Source organism: Myotis brandtii, unplaced genomic scaffold, assembly GCF_000412655.1.
Source record: "Myotis brandtii unplaced genomic scaffold, ASM41265v1 scaffold144, whole genome shotgun sequence".
Classification (NCBI taxonomy): Eukaryota; Metazoa; Chordata; class Mammalia; order Chiroptera; family Vespertilionidae; genus Myotis; species Myotis brandtii.
Window position 1 is genome coordinate 5207603 of NW_005355159.1, and position 23637 is coordinate 5231239.

The window sequence follows — 23637 nt, forward strand, 5'->3', positions numbered from 1 at the left end:
ACACACTGTATATACCACAGGGTTCTTTGGCCTATGAAGGAGTGTTGGTAAATATCTGACTTGAGGGGAGGGGACTACACCTGGTGCTCCCAGGAGGCTCATATCACAAGACGTTTTTAACACCCACAACATACCAAGATGAAGGCACTTGTTTGAATGTTTATAAAGGCCCCCCTAGGAAAGCTAATTTGTACAGTTATGGTCATTCTTGGGGATAGTCTGAGGATAGGGGGCAAGGAAAAGCATGTGGATCCCTTGTGATTTTTATAGATGTGCAATTAGTGGAAGTCATTTTCACAGGAAGTCTGGAAATGGACGAGAAAAGACCAGATGGAAGAAATGGGAACATCATTCCTTTCCTTCCATAGCCAGGGTCGACCAGCATTGTAGGAGGGTTGTATGTATTCACATCTCCAGAGCTATGGCTGCTTTCCTGAGATTTTTAGCAATATAACTATTTTAACTAGAAGCCCAGGGCCTGAAATTCATGCACTGCAGGGGGGCTCCCTCAGCCTGGCCTGCGCCCTCTTGCAGCTTGGGACCCCTTGGGGGATGTCTGCCTGCTGGTTTTCTTCTGACTACTTTAAGATGTTCTCTGCCTTTGTTTTTTTGTTTTGTTTTGTTTTGTTTTTTTAGTTTCCCTCTAATGCACCCAGGTATTAATTTTCTTTCTCCTTGCAGTCCTCGCAGTCCTCGAAGTCCAGGACCCCTCGGGGGATGTCCGCCTAAGCCGGCAGTCGGACATCCCTCTTGCAGTCCAGGACCCCTCGCTCCTTACCGCCCGCCTGCTCGCTGCTCCTTACCACTCAGGTCGCTGCTCCTTAGTGCTGCCATGGAGGCTGCTGAGGCTACCTCCACCGCTGCTGCCCTCGCCAGCCATGAGCCCGGCTTCTGGCTGAGCGGCACTTCCCTTGTGGGAGCACACTGACCACCAGGGGGCAGCTCCTGTGTTGAGCATCTGCCCCCTGGTGGTCAGTGTGCATCATAGTGACTGGTGGTTCCGCTTTAACGATCACTTAGGCTTTTCTTATATAGATAGTATAGTGCACACTTGTCCAGCACCCATTCACCTTCTGTTGGATTTGATTCATCCCAGAGGCTAAAACCTTTCAATGAGTGTCCACCAGTTTCTATCACTAGAACCTCAGAGGTATCCTTCTCTCTATTTGACACCTGTGAACTACCTAATGTCCTTCCAATAAATTCCCTATTTAATGTAGATTGAGTCAGTTTGTGTTATTTTCAAAGACCTGTAATACAAAACTAGTTCCAAAGGGTAGGTTGCAGGCAACTGCCCTTCAGAAAAATGTAAGTCATGGAATCAATAAGAGGTAGAAGGCATCAGGACTCTCATTCATATTCTAGATGGTAAGCAAACAGCCCATGTATGGAGTGGTGAGATAGGGCTGAATTCATCAATAAAGAAAACAGTAAGCAGATAGTCTGCTGTCAGCATACTAGTTTAGAACTGTGGTTAAAACTTTTCTGGTCAACTAATGCAAATACTTAGGCAAACACTGGCCTAAGACCTCATATAACTCTTAGAAACAACAAATAATTTGATATGACATGGTCTTAGGCGACCCCTGTGAAAGGGTCGTTCGACCCCCAAAGGGGTCGCGACCCACAGGTTGAGAACCTCTGACATAGATGATCAAGGTGGCAGATTGGTTACATTGCCTAGAAATACCCAGACGTGAACTTGTTTATTCATTAGCTAAGGTGTTGCAATTAAAATAACACAGCAATAAAGAATATAATAAGGGGAAACCATGGCTGTGAGACCCCGACCAACGCGTGCTGTGGTTGCAAGCACTAGCAGGGCCTCTGGTACTTGCATCTGCGTTGCTCCCGGAGCAGTGGGGAGGATGGTGCCGAGTGGCCCCAGTCGCACTACTGAGTGAGGTCAGAGCAGCCACAGGCTTGGCCCAGGGGCACACTGCTGGTCCCCCCCCGCCCCCCGCCACGGCATGGGGTGGATGGGGTGGATGATCAGACATCAAACCCCTGGAGAACCTGACGCTGCCTTCATCAGTCGGCCTCCCCTGCTGGTCTTTATAACCAGTGTAAGCGCCCTGGCAATAGCTTTCCTGACCTTGGGCTATTTCTTCAAAATCAAGGAGATTAAGTCACCGGGAATGGCAGAGGACGGGAATACTTTTCTGCTGCTGTTTAATGACTTGGACTTGTGTGTATCAGAGAATGAAACATTAAAGCATCTCACAAATGACACCATGACTCCGGAAATCACAGTGACCAGTGGGCAGGCAAAGTGTCCACCCATCCCCACAGGCACTGGAGGATTCAGGCCCTGTTAACATCTCAGGTGCAATCACCCTCACCCTGGACCCACTCACACCCTTTGGAGGGTACTCTTGTAATGTCACCCATCTGTACTCGACCATCTTAGGGCATCAGATTGGACACTCACACAGGGAAGCCCACGGATAGATAAACATTACCTTTACCCTGCCAGCTGCTTGGCATGCGGATGACTGTGCCCTTCAGTCACTGTGAGCAGATGGCGTTCGCAGCCTGCATGATGCTCACAGCCAACCCTGGTTTGTTCCCGTCACAGTACAGCCACCGCACTGTGATCCGGACACTTACAGCAATGCCACGCTCTGGTACCAGATCTTCCTGACTGCTAGAGATGCCAACACAAAATATGCTCAAGATTACAATCCCTTCTGGTGTTATAAGGGAGCCATTGGAAAAGTCTATCACACTTTAATCTCACGCTTACAGTTATTGTTCCAGATGATGACCGTTCATCAATAACAGGGGTCCTCAAACTACGGCCCGCGGGCCACATGTAAATACAAATATTGTATTTGTTTCTGTTTTGTTTTTTTACTTCAAAATAAGATATGTGCAGTGTGCATAGGAATTTGTTCATAGTTTTTTTTAAACTATAGTCCGGCCCTCCAACGGTCTGAGGGACAGTGAACTGGCCCCCTGTTTAAAAAGTTTGAGGACCCCTGATTAATAAATTTGCACCTCACGCACACCAGTTACTTCTTCTTCATGATGATGATAACAAGGTTTTGCTCTCTGGTTATCAGGGGAAAACCTAGCCAATTGCGTCAGAGCACTGAATTTTGTCCTGAGAAGGTGGCTTTGGCTGAGAGAGACTGAGTAAACCGTAAGCACTGCCTGCTGACGCCAGCCTGGGCCTGGACTCTCTGTGAATACATTGTCTTACAATGTTAGGTTATTCCAGCTGAAGACATTTCAAGCGCCTGTAATTGATTTATACATATTTATAAAAACCTATTCAGAAATTGGTCCACTGATGCACGTGCCTCACACTGGGTGCAGTCCAAACCCCGCAGACTCCCCTGTGGACCTGGCGGGATGATCCACGTAGTGCCAGCCGCGATGCCCGATCTCCCGGCCTCAGAGCAGGCCTTGCTGTCTTTACCAAGATCTCAGGGCAGTTCATTGCTGGAGGGGTTGAGGTTTGCTTCGGTTGGAAACAGTCTGCACCTTTGACATGATATTGCATTTCCCAAGCCACCAACCCATTTTGTGGATTTTACGTGTCTGTGGCTTAATAATCATAGTACCAATAAGAATACCCTTTTCTCTGTTTTGCTTGCAAGGAAACATACATATCCTTTTAAGATTTCTTTTGAAAAAAATAGTCACATTGTAATACGACTCTAGTTAAGACAGACTCGTGCTTTCAAAATCTTGAGTAAAATGTTCAATGTTTTTTAAAAAGAATATAATAAGGACTTTGAGCTATTATTCTCTGTTGTTTAATATTGAATGTAGTTATCCAAACTTCTCCCTGTTTTATGCATTTATGACACTTCATACAAAAACATACTACACTAACAGTTATGGTTGATTAGATTGTTCATTTGAAACAGAAATTAAGTCTGAAATGGCAGTGATCTGACTCTGCATAGAGATCTGGTGCCTTGCTGCCACCCGGCCTGGAACCCAGCGACCTTTGCCCACTGGTACCCTCAGCACTGCTTACCCCAGGGGCCTTTCATCGAGGCACTTGTCTTAGCCAGGTTCCACAAAGCTCTGAGAGGGACATCTGTCCTCTGCCAGCTTGGCCAAGTGTCCAAGGCACTGAATTTAACAGAAGAACTAAGCACTTGGCAGGGAATAAAACTTTGAACCCAGGACTGTCTGTTGCTTATCAATATCTCAGTTAGGAATAATCTCATTTAGGGAGTATTTTCTGGAGGAGAGAACATCAATCCCACACAATGTAGTATTCTGTATCACTGGGGTTGACCAGATCACCAAAAAAACAGGACTTTAGTTGGCATCATTTTGGCCACCTCTCCTTTTCACCCAGTTGCTTACACTAAATTGCATTTCTTTCAGCCATTTGCCACTGGCTTTCATCAGGCAGCATTAAAAAGAAAGGGCTGAAAGACTTTATACTTATTACTTTTGCTTTTGGGTTATTGAATACATTGCCCGTTACTTTACACATGTAAACGTTCAATCTTTATATTTATAAAATGTTTCAAACTTACAGAAAGTAATAGACCCAAAGTAGTCGTGAAACATTTACTTTTTGCCGTATCTGTTTCATTTTGAAAAAGAAATAGAATGTTTTAATTACAGTTTACCATCCCCCCCCCCAACTCCTTTCCCTTCCCGATTCCCTAGAAATAACCACTGTCCCAGAGTTTGTATATATCTTTCCTGTCCATATTGTGTGTGCTGTTAGTGCACGGCCAAGTATCTACAAACAATATGTAATCTTGCTCAGGAGGTTGTCTAAAGTTTCCATTAAGTGTCATAGAGCACATCTACATTTGCATACAGTGGGCTCTTCGTGAAGAGATTTGTGAGAAACGTGTGTTGGGTGTGATGCTGAGCATGTTTTTCTCATGGACACCATGGAACATGTATGTGGAACTCTGTGCAGTGCTGGTTGGGAATCTGAACTCTCATTTGTCCACTGTCATCTTGTCTGTTTACTTCATCTGAATAGTTCCTTACCTTATTTTCCCTCTGCCTACATTTATTCATTAATTTCTTGAAGCTTGTTGCATTTATGTTTTTGTATCAAGATCCCTTTTTTCTTATATTTTTGAGCTCCACTTCTTCCTCTCCCATTCAATGCCTCCTCCAGTTACATACTAGTTACCAGCAGGCACTAACACTCATCCCCTCACCCCCTTGAGCACTGAACCCATGACAATAGGCAGGGTTTACTATATGCTAAGCAGGACATTATTTAGCATAATAAATTTGATAAGCCTAAATCCAGATGCATTATCTGTCAATATCCAAGAAAATAGGGACAAAATGTGCAATGGTTTCTATGTTAAAATACTTCCTCCCAGGAGTGGGCCCCTGTAGTTTATTCCCCTGTCCAAAAGTTGTTTTCAGTAGTAGAAACAGCCTTAGGATAGTAGGCTGATGAGCACACATAGCAATATTTTTATAATTCAGAGCCAAGATGATAGCACAGCAAAGGAGCAGAAGCCTGAGGAAGCTATTAACAATTTAAGAATTTACCATTTCCAGTTAGTACAGGAATGTTAATTCCATTTCCAAGGAGAAGCATAAAAATGGCATGTGTTAGGACTCTTAGAGATATACTTTGTATAGTAGAATATTAAAATCTCAGACTTTGGTGTTTTTACCCTTTGAGATTTGCTAAGTTTCCCTCCACCTTATAGTTAAGCACAACTCAGGGATAGTTTTTAAAGGCAGTCATTCCAAATGCATCTGAACTCATCTCCTTGGAGTTACAATGGCCACCTTGAATGGCTGTGTTAGCCTCAAGATAACCAAGTGATCCCCAAAATTTAGGCAAGAGACAAAAGTAGTTATACATTCATTTTAGTATGAAAGAGCATTTTTGAACAGGATAAAAATGTTTAATCAAATAGGGGTAAGTTTCTACAAGACATACAGATAAATGAGTATCTATAATTGTTTTTTAAATAACAAAAAATTATGAATTTTAATATCATATTGATATTCACCCATGTGTTCAACTAAGGCTCTCTGTTTTCATATTCAGCACATCATAGCTCTAATACCTGCACAGATTATTGTGTTGTTAAGTAATACAGCTTTCTTTATGAATATACTGATCATACTACCTTATTCATTTATCCATATGTGCATATACTTATAGATTAAGATATTTACTGAGTTCATTGAATTGCAGATGCTCAGGTACTAGAAATACAGAGATGATGAGGTCTCTGCCATGCTTTCAGGAAACTGGCATCTTTTTGGTAAGTGAAAGAATTATAAGCAAGTCATTATAGTAAAATGTTATAACTGATATTGTTGATTTATCTAAAAATGTATGGAAATACTGATAAGTAAATTAATCCTGCCAGAAACCATCAAAGGCTGTAGAAACAGAGGTTGCATTTGAATAAGGGTAGTTTAAAATAGCATTCCCTGACTCCCCAGAACAGATTTAATCTTCCTTGATCTCTCTCCCCAGAATACTGTATGCCTATCTCCATTAGTAAGTATTATTGTATTTCATTATAGTTAACGAGAGGCCCGATGCACGAAAATTTGTGCAAGAGTAGTCCTTCCTTCTCCTGGCTGCCGGCACTGGCTTCCCTCTGGCACCCGGGACCCGGGCTTCCCTCCTCCGACCACTGGCAGGCACCTGGGACCTGGGCTGCTTCCCTCCAGCCCCGGCTTTGTCAGAAGGACATCCGGAATAATGTCCGGAAGACATCCAGCCTAATTAGTGTATTACTCTTTTATTATTATAGACTAGAGGCCCGGTGCACAAAAATTTGTGCACTCGGGGGTCCCTCAGCCTGGCCAGTGACCTCTCACAGTCTGGGACCCCTTGGGGGATGACCACCTGCTGACTTAGGGCCACTCCCTGGGGGATTGGGCCTAAGCTGGCAGTCAGACATCCCTCTGGTGGTCAGTGTGTGTCATAGTGACCAGTCATTACCAGTCGTTCTACTGTTAGGGTCAATTTGCATATTACCCTTTTATTATATAGGAGTGCCTGGCCAGTCTGGGTGAGGGGCTGAGGGCCGTTTTCAGGCTGGCTAAGACCCCAGCGGAGACCCTCACCCCATGAGGGTGTGGCCAGCCTGGGTAAGGGGTTGATGGCTATTTGCAGGCTGGCCACAAACCCCAGCCACCCAAGCTCCCAGTGGAGGCTGGCTGGAAGCAGGTATCTGGGATTTATTTGTCTTCTATAATTGAAACTTCGTTGCCATAAGCGGAGACCACAGCCAGCTCAGGGCTGGCGGGAAGCTTGGCTTCCTCCATTGCCCGGGCAACCAAGCCTCCTGCTTGCTCCAGCTCAGTGGCTGCCGGCCGCCATCTTAGTTGGGTTAATTTGCATATAGTCGCTCTGATTGGCAGGTGGGCATGGCTTAGGGCATAGCAAAGGTACGGTCAATTAGCATCTTTGTCTTTATTAATGTAGATGGCTCGCATATCATTCTACTCTACTAGATAGAGCTCCTTAAGGAAAGAAAAAAATATTTGATTCAACTTTGTATCCTTAGTACCTAGCACAGTACAGAAACTCAATAAATTGTTTGTTGAATGAATAAACAATGAGTCAAAGAAATCTCAAGAGATATTTTAAAACATTTTTAACTAAATGAAACTGAAAACAATTATCAAAATTTGTGGACTGTAGCAAAAGCAATGATTAGAGGAAAACTTGTAACATTGAATGCATATATTAGGAAAGAAGCTAGATCAAAAATTAACCATCTAAGATTCCTCCTTAGGAAACTGGAATAAGGAGAGCAAATTAAATGCAAACATTTCCCTAAGGAGTGAGTGACTTGAGCTCCACATCAGGCACTCCTAACTTTAGCTCATTCTCAGGAGACACGAGCCCCCCAAATCACCTGGTTTTGAAAACCAATGGGGAATATGTCCAGGAAAAATATAGCATGCAGGGAAAGGAAAACACACACAGACTCACCTGACATAGAAGCCAGTGCAAAAACACCAGAGAGAAAAGTGCATAGACACAGGTGAACGAGTCCCACTTACAAATGTTGCAACACCTGCTGGAGAGGCAGGAGGCAGCTTGACTCTCCCTGGGAAAGAAAACATTGGCAACAGCCATTTTTGAGATCTAGTTCTGCTGTGCTGATGCCAGCATTGGTGGATGCCATTTTGAGACCTTCCTTCTATCCTGCTAATGCCAGTGGGTATGCCCTGCTGAAAGCCCTGCCCACCCTTATGTTTCAGTCAGCCAGCTACACTGAGGTCAGCCCCACTCGATGCTCTTACAGCAACAGAAGGACAACACGGGACAACCCTAAAGCACCTGGCTTTGGTGACCAGAGGCGCGTGTGTTGCTGGGCCCCAGAGGATATCTCCTACATAAGACCACTTCAAGGCCTGGAGGTATAGAGATCTACCTAATACAGAGAAATGAACATAGAATGTTAGGTGATACGGGAGACAGCAGAAGATGTTCCAAACAAGAGAATAAAACAAAGCCTCAGAAAAAGAACTAAATGAAATGAAAATAAGCAATCTACCTGATAAAGGGATCAAAGTAATGGTATGAAGATGTTCACTGAACTCAGGGAAAAGAATGGATGAACACAGTAAGAGCTTCAAAAAAGAAATAAAAAATATAAGAAAGTACCAACAGAGCTGAACAATACACTAACTGAAATGAGAAATTCACCAGAGGGAATCAACAGCAGATTAGATGAGACAAAAAAATGGATCAGTGATCTGGACGACAGAGTAGTGACAATCACCAAAACAACAACAACAAAAATTTAATGAAGATAGTTAAGGGTCCCACAAGGATATGGGGGAGAGAGAGAGAGAGAGAGAGAGAGAGAGAAGAAAACTTATTTGAAGAAATAATAGCTGAAAACTTCCCTAACCTGTGGAAGGAAATAGACATTTAGGTTTAGGAAGCACAGAGATTCCCAAACAAGATGAAACCAAAGATATCCACACAAAGACACAGCATAATTAAAATGTCAAAACTTAAAGATAAAGAGGGAATCTTAAAAGCAACAAGAGAAAAAAGCAAATAGTTATGTACAAGGGAACCACCACCAGACTATCAGCTGACTTTTTAGCAGAAAATTTTCAGACCAGAAGGGAGTGGCACAATATGGTCAAAGTGCTGTAAGAAAAAACCCAAAAGCCTACAATCAAAACTACTCTGCCCAGAGGGTTATCATTGAGAATTGAAGAAGAGAGAGTTTCCTAGACAAGTAAAACCTGAAGGAGTTCATCACCACTAAACTGGCTTCACAGGAGATATTAAAGGGACTTCTTTAAGTGGAAAAGAAAAGGCCATCACTAGAAATAAGAAAATATATGAAAGAAAAAAAACTCAATGATAAAAGCAAACATAGTAAAGGTAATAGATCAACTACTTATAAAACTAGTATGAAGGTAAAAATATTAAAATCATCTATATCTACAATAATTAGTTAAATAAATAAAAAGTTATAAAATATGATGGCAAAAACATAAAATATGGTGATACTGGTGTTAAAATGTAATGTTTTTAGAATGTGTTTGAACTTAAGTGACCATCAACCAATTGCTGTATACATAGGTTGTTATTGTGAAATTGATGGTAACCACAAATCAAGTACCTATACTAGATGCACCAAAAAATGAAGAGAAAGAAATCCAAACATAACACTAAATAAAGTCATCACACGTGAAGAGAGCAGAGAAGAAGAAATGAACAGATAACTACAAAAGCAACCAGAAAACAATGAACAAAATGGCAATAAGTACATATCCTATATAATAAAAGCCTAATATGCAAATCGACCAAACAGCAGAACGACTGGTTGCTATGATGCGCACTGACCACAGGGGGCAGACGCTCAACACAGGAGCTGCCTGCAGGCCCCAGGCCAGCCAAGGCGGGTGCCAGCGGGGCCCCCCAATTACCCCACCGGTCACCCCGCAGATCAGTCCCGATCGCCAGCCAGGCCTAGGGACCCTACCCATGCACGGATTCCTTGCTTCAGGCCTCTAGTGTATCAATAATTATTTAAAATGTAAATGGACTAAATGCGTAGGGTGGCTGAATGGATAAAAATATGAGACTCATATATATACTCCCTACAAGAGACCCACTTCGGGTCTAAAGATATACGCACAGTGAAAGTGAATGGATGGAGAAAGATATTTTATGGAAATGGAAATGAAAAGAAAACTGGGATAGCTTTTGTCTACCAGAGAAAAAAGACCTTAAAACAAAGACCGTAACAAGGCACAGAAGGCCATTACATAATGATAAAGAGATCAATCTGGCAAGAGGATATAACACTTATAAATATCTATGCACCCTATGTAGGAACACCTAAATACATAAATAAAAAATTAACAGACACTAAAGGAGAAATTGACAGTATTACAGTAATAATAGGGGACTTTAGCACCCTACTTATATCAATGGATAGATCATCTAAACAGAAAATCTATAAAGAAACATTGGCCTTAACTGATACATTAGACCAAATAGACTTAGTAGATATAAATGGAGTATTCCATCCCAAAATAGCAGAAACACATTCTTTTCAAGTGTACATGGCACATTCTCCAGGATAGGTCATATGTTAGTTCACAAAACAAATTTCAATAAACTTAAGATAATTAAAATAATATTAAGCAACTTTTCCAACCACAACAGTATGAAACTAGAAATGAATTATATGGAGCACAAACATATGGAGACTACAAAACATGCTACTAAACAATCAATGGGTCAATGAAGAAATCAAAGAGGAAATTAAAAAATACATTGAGAGAAATAAAAATGGAAACACGGTATTCCAAAATCTATGGGATGCAGCAAAAGCAACCGTAAAACAGAAGTTTATAGCAATGCAGGTCAACCTTAAGAAATAAACAAAAAATTCAAATAAACAATCTAATCTTACACACAAAGGAACTAGAAGAAGAAGAACAAACAAAAAGTGTTAGTAGAATAAAGGAAATAATAAACATTAGAGTGGAAATAATGAAATAGAGACTAAAAAACAACAGAAAACATTAGTGAAGCTAACAGTTGGTTTCTTGAAAAGATAAACAAAATTAATAGCCTTTAGCCAGACTCATCAAGAAAAAAAGAGAGATGACCCAAATTAAAAAATCAGAAATAAAATAGGAGACGTTAAAACCAATACCACAAAGGATTTTAAAAGAATACTATGAACAATTATACATAAACAAATTGGATACCCTAGAAGAAATTGATTAATTTCAAAAACATACAATCTTCCAAGACTGAATCAGGAGGAGATAGAAAATCTGAACAGACTAATTACTAGTAATGAAATTAAATCAGTAAAAAAAAAAAAAAAAAAAAAAAAAAACAAAACAAAAAAACTCCCAACAAACAAAGCTCCAGGACCAGACGTCTTCACAAGTGAATTCTACCAAATATTTATTTATTTATTTATTTATTTATTTATTTATTTATTTTGTGTTGGCTGTTGTCATTTTTTTATTTGACTATCTAAGGGAAAAGAGGTCAGTGCCCCTGACAAAATAGTCAGGTATTGCGTGTTTTATAAATTCTTGCGGCACATGGGCTGAAAATCGCTGTTCTAGGATGAACTGCAAACTGTGTTCACTGGAGCCCCTGTCAGGGGCCCCAACTGGTAAGAGTTGTTTTTTTTTAAATTTCTTTATTAATTAAGGTATTATTTATGTGTCCTTATCCCCCCATTACTCCCCCGACCCCTCCACTCATGCCCTCACCCTTCTGTTGTCTGTGTCCATTGGTTAGGCCTATATGCATGCATACAAGTCCTTTGGTTGATCTCTCCCCTTTACCTCCCCCCTCCCCTACCTTCCCTCTGAGGTTTGACGGTCTGATCGATGCTTCTCTTTCTCTGGATCTGTTTTTGTTCATCAGTTTATGTTGTTCATTATATTCCATAAATGAGTGAGATCATGTGATATTTTTCTTTTCTGAAGTCAATAAAAATATATCTTTTTTAAAAAAAAATAAAGATTGGATTATCTAAAAAAAGTCAATCTATTAAATGGGAGTAGATATTTGCAAGTGATATATCTAATAAGGGATGATATCCAAAATATATAAAGAACTCATATAACTCAATATGAAAAATACTCTAAGCAATTTAATTTAAAAATGGGCAGAGTATCTGAATATACATTTTTCCCAAGAAGACATACAGATGACCAACAGACACATGAAAAGATGCTCAACACCACTAAGCAAATCACAACCACAATGAGATATCACTTCACACCTGTCAGAATGGCTATTATCAAGGACAACAAATAACAGATGTTGGCAAGGATGTGGAGAAAACAGAACCTTTGTGCATTGTTGGTGGGAATGTAAATTGGCATAGCTACCATGGAAAACAGTGTAGAGGTTACTAAAAAAATTAAGAACAGAACTGCCACATTTCCCAGCAATTCCACTTTTGGGTATTTATCTGAAGAAAATGAAAATACTAATTTGAAAAAATATATGCACCCCTATGTTCATTGCAGCATTATTTATAACTAGGGGCTCAGTGCATGAATTCGTGCACTTTGAAAGGAACTGTGGGCTGCGAGGCTGCAGTGGCACAGGGGTGGGTCTTGGTCCATCCTCCGCACCTCTGCCTGGTTTCTCCTACCTTGGCCCCTGGTCCCCTCTCTGCCGGCAGCCCCGCTTCCACCGCTGCCACTCCCACATGCTGACAGCACCAGCCCCACTTGCACTGGCTGACAGTGTGGAGCGATTGGGGCCAGCTCCAGCAGTGGGAGCAAGAGGTGACTGCTGGCCCTGATTGCCCCTCAGGAGCAGAGGGCGGTGGAGAAGCCCTGGGGGGCAATCGGGACCGGCAGCTGCCGCTCGCACCTGCTGATGGTGCTGAGTGATCAGGACTGGCACCGGATGCCAGCAGGGGGTGCTGAACATTAATTGAACATAGTGGTTTGGGTTGATTTCTGGGTTCTCTATTCTATTCCATTGGTCTATATGTCTGTTCTTGTGCCAGTACCAGGCAGTTTTGAGAACAGTGGCTTTGTAATACAGCTTGATATCTGGTATTGAGATCCCACCTACTTTGTTCTTCTTTCTCAGGAGTGCTACAGCTCTTCAGGGTCTTTTTTTATTCCAGATGAATTTTTGGAAAGTTCATTCTAGGTCTGTGAAATATGCCATTGGTATTTTAATGGGGAGTGCATTGAATCTATAGATTGCTTTGGGTAGTATGGACATTTTGATGATGTTGATTCTACCAATCCATGAACATGGTATGTTCTTCCATCTGGGAACTTTAATACACCACTGACATCACTGGATAAATCCTCTACCAAATATTTAAAGAAGAGTTAATGCCTATGCTTCTTAAACTATTACAAAAAAATTGAAGAGGGAAGAACATTTCCAAATTTATTCTACAGAGCCAGTATTACCTCGATACTAAAACCAGACAAAAATACTACCAAAAAAGTTACAGGCCAATATTCCTGATGAAGATGAATGCAAATATCCTTAGCAAAATATTAGCAAACTGGCCCTAGTTGCTTTGGATCAGTGGATAGAGCATGGGGCCTGTGAACCAAAGAGTCCCAGGTTCACTTCCTGTCAAGGGCACGTACCCTGGTTGGGGCTACTGCAGGAGGCAACCAATAGATGTGATTCTCTCTGTCTTTTCCTCTCTCTTTCACTCTCTCTAAAAATCAATGGAAAAATATCCTCAGGTGATGATTTAAAAAAGGAAAAAAAAAGGCAACCTACTGGCCATTGGGTGTGACTCAGTGGTTGAGGGTCAACCTATGAAACAGGAGATCATGGTTATATTCCCCATCAGAGCACATGCCCAGGTTGTGGGCTCAATCCCCAGTAGGGGTCATGTAGGAGGCTGGCAATCAATGATTCTCTTTCATCATTGATGTTTCTCTCTCTCTCCCCACTCCCTTCTTTTCTGAAGTCAATAAAAATATATCTTTTTTAAAAAAAAATAAAGATTGGATTATCTAAAAAAAGTCAATCTATTAAATGGGAGTAGATATTTGCAAGTGATATATCTAATAAGGGATGATATCCAAAATATATAAAGAACTCATATAACTCAATATGAAAAATACTCTAAGCAATTTAATTTAAAAATGGGCAGAGTATCTGAATATACATTTTTCCCAAGAAGACATACAGATGACCAACAGACACATGAAAAGATGCTCAACACCACTAAGCAAATCACAACCACAATGAGATATCACTTCACACCTGTCAGAATGGCTATTATCAAGGACAACAAATAACAGATGTTGGCAAGGATGTGGAGAAAACAGAACCTTTGTGCATTGTTGGTGGGAATGTAAATTGGCATAGCTACCATGGAAAACAGTGTAGAGGTTACTAAAAAAATTAAGAACAGAACTGCCACATTTCCCAGCAATTCCACTTTTGGGTATTTATCTGAAGAAAATGAAAATACTAATTTGAAAAAATATATGCACCCCTATGTTCATTGCAGCATTATTTATAACTAGGGGCTCAGTGCATGAATTCGTGCACTTTGAAAGGAACTGTGGGCTGCGAGGCTGCAGTGGCACAGGGGTGGGTCTTGGTCCATCCTCCGCACCTCTGCCTGGTTTCTCCTACCTTGGCCCCTGGTCCCCTCTCTGCCGGCAGCCCCGCTTCCACCGCTGCCACTCCCACATGCTGACAGCACCAGCCCCACTTGCACTGGCTGACAGTGTGGAGCGATTGGGGCCAGCTCCAGCAGTGGGAGCAAGAGGTGACTGCTGGCCCTGATTGCCCCTCAGGAGCAGAGGGCGGTGGAGAAGCCCTGGGGGGCAATCGGGACCGGCAGCTGCCGCTCGCACCTGCTGATGGTGCTGAGTGATCAGGACTGGCACCGGATGCCAGCAGGGGGTGCGAGCGGCAGCTCCAGCACTGACTGCGGGTGCAAACAGGGCCAGGGCTGGCAGTGGGTGTGAGCGGTGGCTCCGGTGCCAGCAGAAGGTGCGAGCACCAGGTGGGACCGTGGCATGTGGGCACAAAGAATTTTCAGTAACCACCAGAGGCTCCCCCGATGACAGAGACTGGCACCCCACCTTGGTCTGGAGCCCCCGCTCACCTGCTCCATCATTCCACAATGGCCAATACCTGCCATGTTCCACACGCACCCCCTGGTAATCAGTACATGTCATAGCAACTGGTTGTTCAGTGTTCCAGTTGTTCTGCCATTTGGTCTATTTGCATATTAGCCTTTTATTATATAGGCTAGCCAAGATAGGGAAGCTACCTAAGTGTTCATTGATAGATTAATGAATAAAGAAGATGTGGTGCACATACACTCGGGAATATTACTCAGCCATAAAAACCATGGAATTTTGCCTTTTACAACAACATGCATGGACTTGGGATATTATTTTAAGCAAAATAAGTCAGACAGAGAAAGACAAATACCATATGATTTCATGTATATGTGAAATGTGAAAGGCAAAACAAACAAAACAGAAACAGCCTCATAGATACACAAAAAAACCCTGTTCAATAGAAGAATGATTAAATTAGGGTAAATCTAGTGGCAAGAGGAGAGGGGGTTGGGAAGGTAGGAAAAATGGGTGAAAGGGATTAAGAGGTACAAACTTCCATTTATAAAATAAACTAGAGGCCCAATGGATGAAATTCGTGCATGGGGGGTGGGGGTGGGCCCTCAGCCCAGCCTGCACCCTCTCCAATCTGGGACCCCTCAGGGGATGTCTGACTGCCAGACATCCCTCTCACAATCCAGGACCACTGGCTCCTAACCGCTCGCCTGCCTGCTTGCCTGATCGCCCCCTAACCACTCCCCTGCCAGCCTGATCGCCCCCTAACTGCTTGCTCCCCTGCACCGGCCTGATCTCGTGCCTAACCGCCTCTGCTTCGGCTCCCACCACCGTGGCTTTGTTCGGAAGGAAGGCAGGACGACCAGAAGATGTCTGGTCGATCTGGTCTAATTAGAATATTACCCTTTTATTAGCATAGATAAGTCATGGAGATTGAATGTACAGTATAGGGAATATAGTCACTACTATTGTAACTAGAGACCCAGTGCACGAAATTTGTGCACAGGGGAGGGGTGGTTCCTCAGCCTGGCCTGCAACGACGCCAATGTCCCTCACCCCAGCTTCTGTCCAGAGGCCCCTTCCCTTCCTCCGCGCAGCCAGGGTGCAGATGCTGGGCTCGTGTCACTGGGGGTGATGCAAGCCTAGCATTCCTCACCCAGGCCTCTGGCCAGAGGCCCCTCCCCACCCTCCGTGCGGCCGAAGAGTGGACACTGGGCTTGCGTTGCTGGGGCGATGCTGCCAGCAACCCACCCCAGCCACTATGGGCGCCACCATCTTTGTTGCAGAGTGATGGTTAATTTGCATTTACTCCTTTATTAGATAGGATAACTATGTGTGGTGACAGATGGTTACTAGACTTGGTGTGGTGATCATTTTGTATGATATTTAAATGTTGAATCACTATGTGTACACTGAAACTAATATAATATTGTATGTCAACTATGTTTCAATAAAAGAGAAATTAGAATAATTTATTACTCTAAAAAGCGTCAATTATAAGGAAAGATTAAGCATTTAGGTTGTCTTTCATGTACAAACAGTTCATTGGGTAATCAAGTAACCCTAGGTGATGAGTGAGATTTCTTTACAGAAAATTTCCACATAATAGAAATATAAAGAATAATATAATTAGAAATTCAGCATTTTAACCTCTAGTTAACAGTAGATTGAGGTAATAATCATCAATGGATAAAACCATTAGATGACATTTTATTGGAAACTTTCCACTGGAAGAAGTAGACTATCATGCCCCAAACCTATTGATTAATCTTAGCATCAGATAGTGCATGCCTCCTGACAGGCATCCAGCTATAAAGTACTGTTTATGATCTATAAAGCACTGTTTATTATCTGAACCAGAATCTAATAAAATCTTTAAAGCGAACTTCAATTTGGAGAAGATATGAGCGATTAATGAATAACCAATTGACACTACAAAGAAGTGAACAGACAAATCCCAAATTGTGGATCTTCTGTAGGACAATACATTTGATTTCTTCACAAGTCAATTACCTGAAAAAGGGGGGAAAAATAAAGGGGAGGGAGGAGAGACAATTCTAAATTGAAAGACTTTAGATAATTAAATATAATATGTGGACCTTCTTTGGGTCCCATAAAACCAAATGGAAAAGCATTTTAAATACCTAGGAAAATCTGAACATGTCTAAGTTTTATATGATACCAAGAAAATTTATGTTTACTTATGTGTGTAAAAATGGTAATATGGTTATGAAAGGGAATATCATATTTTCTAGATATGTACACTCAAGTATTTAGAGCTGAAATTACATGATGTCTGGGTTTTCTTTAAAATAATTTGCCAACTTTAAGCAATAAAACAATTAAAAAATAAAAAATAAAATAAAATAATTTGCCAAGACCTGGCCAGTTTTCTCAGTGGTTAGGGTTTCAGGGTCAATTCCTGGTCAAGGGCTTGTACCTGGGTTGCAAGTTTGATCCCAAGTCCCAGTCAGGACATGTATGGGAGGCAACCAATTGATGTGTCTCTCTCACATCGATGTTTCTCTCTCTTTCTCTCTCCCTTTCCCTTCTACTCTCTCTGAAAATCAATAGAAAAATATCCTCAGTTGAGGGTTAACAAAAAATAATAATAATGTGCCAAAAGATGAGGGGGTGGAGGAAGAGAGAGATAGAAGAGCAGAAGGGGAGGAGGGGGAGAAGGGGGAGGAGGAAGAGGAAGAAGAGGAGAGAGAATAACAACTGATGTGATAAAGACAGGGAAAACAAGAAAAAATGGGAAATTAATCATGGCTATAAAAATAATATTTCTCTAAACTGAAGAAAGACTCAAGTGCTGATGACATCATTCAAGAATCAATATATCATGTAAACCCAGAAAATGTGTACTTGTTTGGGGGAAATTAACAAGCTTGAGTATGAATATGTATTATTTATTTTAGCCAACAGAGAACATCTATTCCTTGCAAATAATTCCTAAACTTTTACTGTAATTGACAGTTACAAAGAACTTTTTTTTTTATAGTGATAGTGTTGTGGAATTTTGATTTTCAAATTTATTTTATTTGATTTTTATCTCTCTCTCTCTCTCTCTCCCTCCCTCTTCCTCCCTCCCACCCTCTCCCTGCCTCCTTCCCTTTTCCAGTCCAAAACATACTTTTGCTGGCTGTGGGTTCCTAAGTTGTAGTGATATTAAAGATAAAACAAATTCACTCCCCAACATTGAGGGTATCTGTCTTCTTTCTCTTCCCTAAGTTTATTTGGTTGTTTCTCACACTTACTATTCTAGAATAACTACACTCAGTTTGTGAAGTTGTATAAACTATCCCAATACCATTTTTTTTAGAATTGCACTGATTTTTGTAAGGATAACTGAGATAATTGATATGTTAACAATATTGTATGGTCTCACCTAGGAGCAAGGTATACATGCCTCTACTATTCTGATCTTCTTTTAAATCTGCCAATAGATTTTACAGATTTTTTCACATTGTTCTTGCACATTTCTTCTTTTCTATCACTGTGAATGAGCTTTTTAAAAAATGGCATTTCTAATGAGTTATTAGCAGTGTATGGGAAGTTCTTGATTTTCATATGTTGCTCTTATATCTGGAATCTGGGAAAATTGTCATAATTGTTAAAAATTGATTTGAAATAATCTAAATCTTTATCAATAGAGGAATTATTAAATTAAGGCAAATCTAGTTAATAGGACATGATACAGCTCTTTAGAAAAAAAAATATGTATATAGTGATAGAGAGAGAGAGAAAAAAAAATCTCCAAGATAAAGTGGGGCCCTAACCAATGTGGCTCAGTTGGTTGAATGTCATCTCATGCACTGAAAAGTCACTGGTTTGATTCCTGGCCAGAGCACATGCCCAGGTTGTGGGCTTGATCATCGGTTGGGGTACATGCGGGAGGCAATCAATGGATATTTCTCTTTCACATTGATGTTTCTCTCTTCCTCCACCTTCCTCTCTCCCTAAAAAATCAATAAAAACATATTTTTAAAATAAAGTAAGGAAAAAATAAGTAAGGAAAAAAGAATAATAGCATAATGTGGCTTAAATATGTAAACGACTACAGGTGGATATATGCATAAACCCTATAAATGCATAGAATAAGGTCTGGAAAATGCATCCCAATGTTAACTGTGATTACCCTTAGGTTGGGGAATAAAGATTTTTTATTCTTTTTCTATGTATGTTTTTGTATTTACAATTTTTCTAAAATGTAAATTTAATAATGCTTTTGTAATTTAAAAAAATTTTAAAGGTGAAAAAATAAGATGCTGGGAATAGACAAGTTGATAAAGATTGACATGGAGGAAGCTCCGGGGAGGGTAGATATAAGTCCATAGAAAACCCTCACGGGTCATTAATTTCTACAATATCTTTAAAGTCACTTCCATTTGGCTTTGGAAATCTGTGGCTCTACACAACCTGTCAAGAAGTATTACCAGATCTATTAGAGCAGAAAATGAAGATAAAATGTAACACAACTGCCCAATGAAATCAGTGGAGACAACCCCTCCCCTATGTTTATCTACCTCCGGTGATGTCTCCCATGCTAGGGCCATGGACGAGTGAAAGACCTAAATAAATTAGCTGGCTAAATGAATTGGATAATTTTCCTACTAGCCCTCTCTCCTTGTCAGCTGGAAACAAGATGAGACCAGCCTTTATTTTCTAGGTCTTTCTAGTGTCTAGACTAGAGCTTCTGCATAGGAAATTCTTTCAACCTGAAGTGAGGAAGGGGAGTCCGGTTAGTTTACCTGCATCAGGTGGCTTGAGGCACGCTTGTTTGCCCTGAAGCAAGGCTATTCCTGGCCTTGGTATGTGAGGTCTTTATGAAAGGTGCCTGACTGTCTCACATCACTGTAGATGTTTGTGCTGTATCCCTTGCAATGAATTAGAGTTATATCTTAAGTTGTGCCATAAGCAAGTTTTGGCAGATGTGTAACCTGGACTTTCATTTTATACACATTAATTGGAGATCAATGATGAACACCTAACACAGTGTCTAGCAGTGGTTTTCAGAGTTTAATGTAGGAATCGTGTCAACATGCCGATAGGGTCTGGGGTAGACACTTGAATTCGCATTTCTAAGTAGCTCTAGGTCTGTGGATGTGGCTGGTTTGGGGAACCACACTTAAAGTATCAGCAGTGAATGGCATATGCTTGGGACTCAATAAATATTTGTTGAATGAGTCCTTTTCTGTCCTAACCTCCAGAAATGTGGGCCTCCTGTAGAGGCACACGCTTCCTCTTTAATGTCTGTGTTAGACAGTGAGGAATTTTTACTGGAAAGCTAAGTCTATCAAGCTACTGTGTTTCACTTACTTCCACCCTCACCCCAAAGTTCTACTCACGCAGTTTCATATAGCCAACATCATTTTGCACAGCCTGACCTGGTCACCCTCTCCCAGGCCAATGTAGCATAGTTACCTGTCTCTGCACCTGTAAGATGCCCCACTGGAGCTGCAGGTCACATCACAGGCAAAGCCAAGAGGGAAACGGAAGGCCCTTTATGTAAAACCAGCTTTCCCCCAGAGCCACAGCCCCTTTCCTACTCTGGGGTAGTGATTTGCAGGAGCACTAAGTTGGTTCACAAAACTTAACAAACCAAAAAGTAAAAATCTAGCTTCTCATGGACTCTAATACAGAGATGCCCTAAACAGAGCAAGGACTAAAAGTTAACTAGACAGGTCCTGGCTGGGTGGCTCAGTTGGTTGGAATGGTGTCCTGTACACCAAAAAAGGTTGCGGGTTTGATTCCCAACTGGGTCACATACCTAGGTTGCGGCATGTATGGGAGGCAACAGGTAGGTGTTTCTCACATTCTTCCTCTCTCTCTCTCTCAGTTAATTAGACTGGTATCTTGAGAAATGTATTGCCTACTTAGATTTTCCTTTCACTGGAGATAAAACATTGTTTGCCTATTGAGCTATGGTGAAAATGCCTCATAAATTAGAATCTCAAGCCTGGTTTTTTTGGAGTTATTTTCCTTAGAGTAGAATCAAAAGCTGAGCTGGAAAATGATCCGAATATGTGTGTTGAAATATTCTTTTGGAATGAACTAGGTATGTTTTGGACAGATGGAGATGTCAGTTTTATTGTGTGAAACCATGTTTAATATTTTAAGAACTATCTTGTTCAAGATGACTGAATTGTGTAGACAGAGAAATTCTGTTGTCTTACAATCAAGTTAACAGTTATTCTCACTTATTGGCCACTCCTCTGGGAACTCTGGGGGTACAGTGCTAGCAGAATTCACTTGGGGATTCAGGCATGTGCACATTAGCAGAATAGATGGCACTGTGATTTGTAGCACAAGCCTGCTTTTACAGGGAGCATTTTCCACCCACCCACAGCTTCGCGGTGATGTTGGAATCTGTCTAGTTGGTGGAGGATCAGTAGCTTAAGGAGCTAATGAATATTCATTTCTTTTCCCTGGGTGCAAAGTAAAATAACCAGTAATTAGTATAATATTTAATACTTCTATTCAAAATAAATAAATCTTTTGTGAAAAAAAACCTCTAATTATTATAATGTAGCAAATTCCGCATATGTAACTGGAATTGGATGTGGTAATTTGAAAATGCTTCTAAGCCCTCATTTACATGTTTGAGATTAGTTAATTATTCCCCTTGTATGCATAAAACAGAACTTTAAATTTTTACCTGCATTTATTATTCATTTTCCTATCTCCCAAGCTTAGCTGAGTCTAATATTTAAATTTTACATTTTCTTCGATACTGGAGATATTTGTATTTTGAAGTAATGTTTTGAGTTTGCTCTTGTCCTCCCCTTCTCTTGTTCCACAGATACAGGATGCAAATGGCTTACGGCTATTCCCACGTGGTGTTTCTTATCTGATCCTTGGTTCACGTGGCAAGGTTTAGCGGTTCCAATTTTTTTAGATATACATTTTAATACATAATACATGGTCAGCACTGTACAGGGTACTTTCACACATGCCATCATGTTTTATTCTGCAACCGTACTGTGGATTTGTTTTTCTACTGCTATTTTGTAGATGAGGAAACTGAGCTCAAAAAGGTTAACTCCTTTCGTGCAAAGTATAAAATTCTAAATTATCCATGTATCTGAGTCTAAATCCAGTTTACACCACAACGACAAGATTCCGAACTTGTTCTTCCAAGTTACTGAGGAGGGAAAGGTTTGGAGGAGGTGATGGTATGTTTGTGTGCAAAGGAAAGTTCTCCAGGGTGTTGTCATGGGCTTGAGTGCTTGTGAGTGCCAACCACTGCTGGGGGTGAGGGACAGCCCAACATCATTGGCTTTGCAGGCAAATACTTTCTGGGCCTGTGACTAACAAGGACACTTCAGATCTACAGCCCAATGGTTTCTCAGTGATACTGGCTAGGGCCCGCCAGAGAGAATTCACATTCTTGCCCAAATGCAAATGTATGGATCTATGTAGGATGTGGTCAAAATCCACAAAGACCTAGGTAACTTATAGTGCTGTAATTTCTCAATTCTGTGAAAAAAATGGAAAGCTGACATACCAGGAGTTTGTATGATTCATTTGGGGTAGGGAGCAGAGACAAGAGCCTCAGTTTTAGATTCTTTTGAAAGAGTCCCAGGACTAGAATAAAATTCTGAAGAGGCCCAGCTACTGCCTGCTTCTCTCAGCTCCTCGTGTGTCCCCTTCCATGCTTAGCCCCCTCCAGCCACACTAGTCACCTCCTTTCTGTTCCTCCAACTTGCAAGTTTGTTCTTGCCTCAAAACCTTTGTATTTAGCCCTAGCTGGTTTGGCTCAGTGGATAGAGTGTCCACCTGCGACTGAAGGGTCCCAGGTTCAATTTAGGCCAAGGGCACATGCCTGGGTTGCGGGCTCAATCCCTGGTAAGGTGGGGGGAGGGGCGGAGTGTAGGAGGCAGCCTATCAATGATTCTCTCTCATCATTGATGTTTCTATTTCTCTTTCTCCCTCTCCCTTCCTCTCTGAAATCAATAAAAATGTATTTAAAACAAAAACCTTTGCATTTATTGTTCCTCCCACTTGGGGTGATCTTCCCTGCTACCTCCAGGTGGCTGATTTTTTTTTTTTACCTCATCTTTGGGCTTCAGTTCAGATACCTCCTCCATAGGGAGCCTCCCTGCCGTGCCCCATCTACAGGGGCCTCTCCCCATGACCACCCACAACTAGCAGGGACTCATTATCCTAAGACCCTGTTCACGCAACTTCAGAGCACGTTTGCTTTCTGAAATGATCTTTATTTATTTATTTTTGTACTGTTTTGTTTTCACTTTGGCATCTAGAGCAGCTCTGATACATAATAGGTACTTGATAAATGTGTTGAATAAATGAATGCATAAATCCACGAATGAATGGAAATTAGACTCAAAGAATTACACATTCTAGCATTTGAAGGCACTTGCTAGCTACTAGTAATCAATCCCAACTTTATACCCAGTATCTGTATTTGATTATTTCCAGTGAGAGAAAGCTCAGTCTTTTACATAACAGAGTCTCCAATTTTTATATTGAGAGGGAGTGTTGGACTGTGACAAATAAGTCAAACTCACCTTAATTCAAATCTAAATCTGTTATATACTAGCTGTGAACCTTGGTTAGGTCAGTTAACTTTGCTGTGTCCTG

General features: G+C 41.2%; 1 pseudogene; it reads left to right on the top strand.

Annotated features, from left to right (window-relative positions):
- Positions 1 to 1772: 1772 nt before the first annotated feature.
- Positions 1773 to 21887, top strand: LOC102240988 (annotated as a pseudogene).
- Positions 21888 to 23637: the final 1750 nt, after the last annotated feature.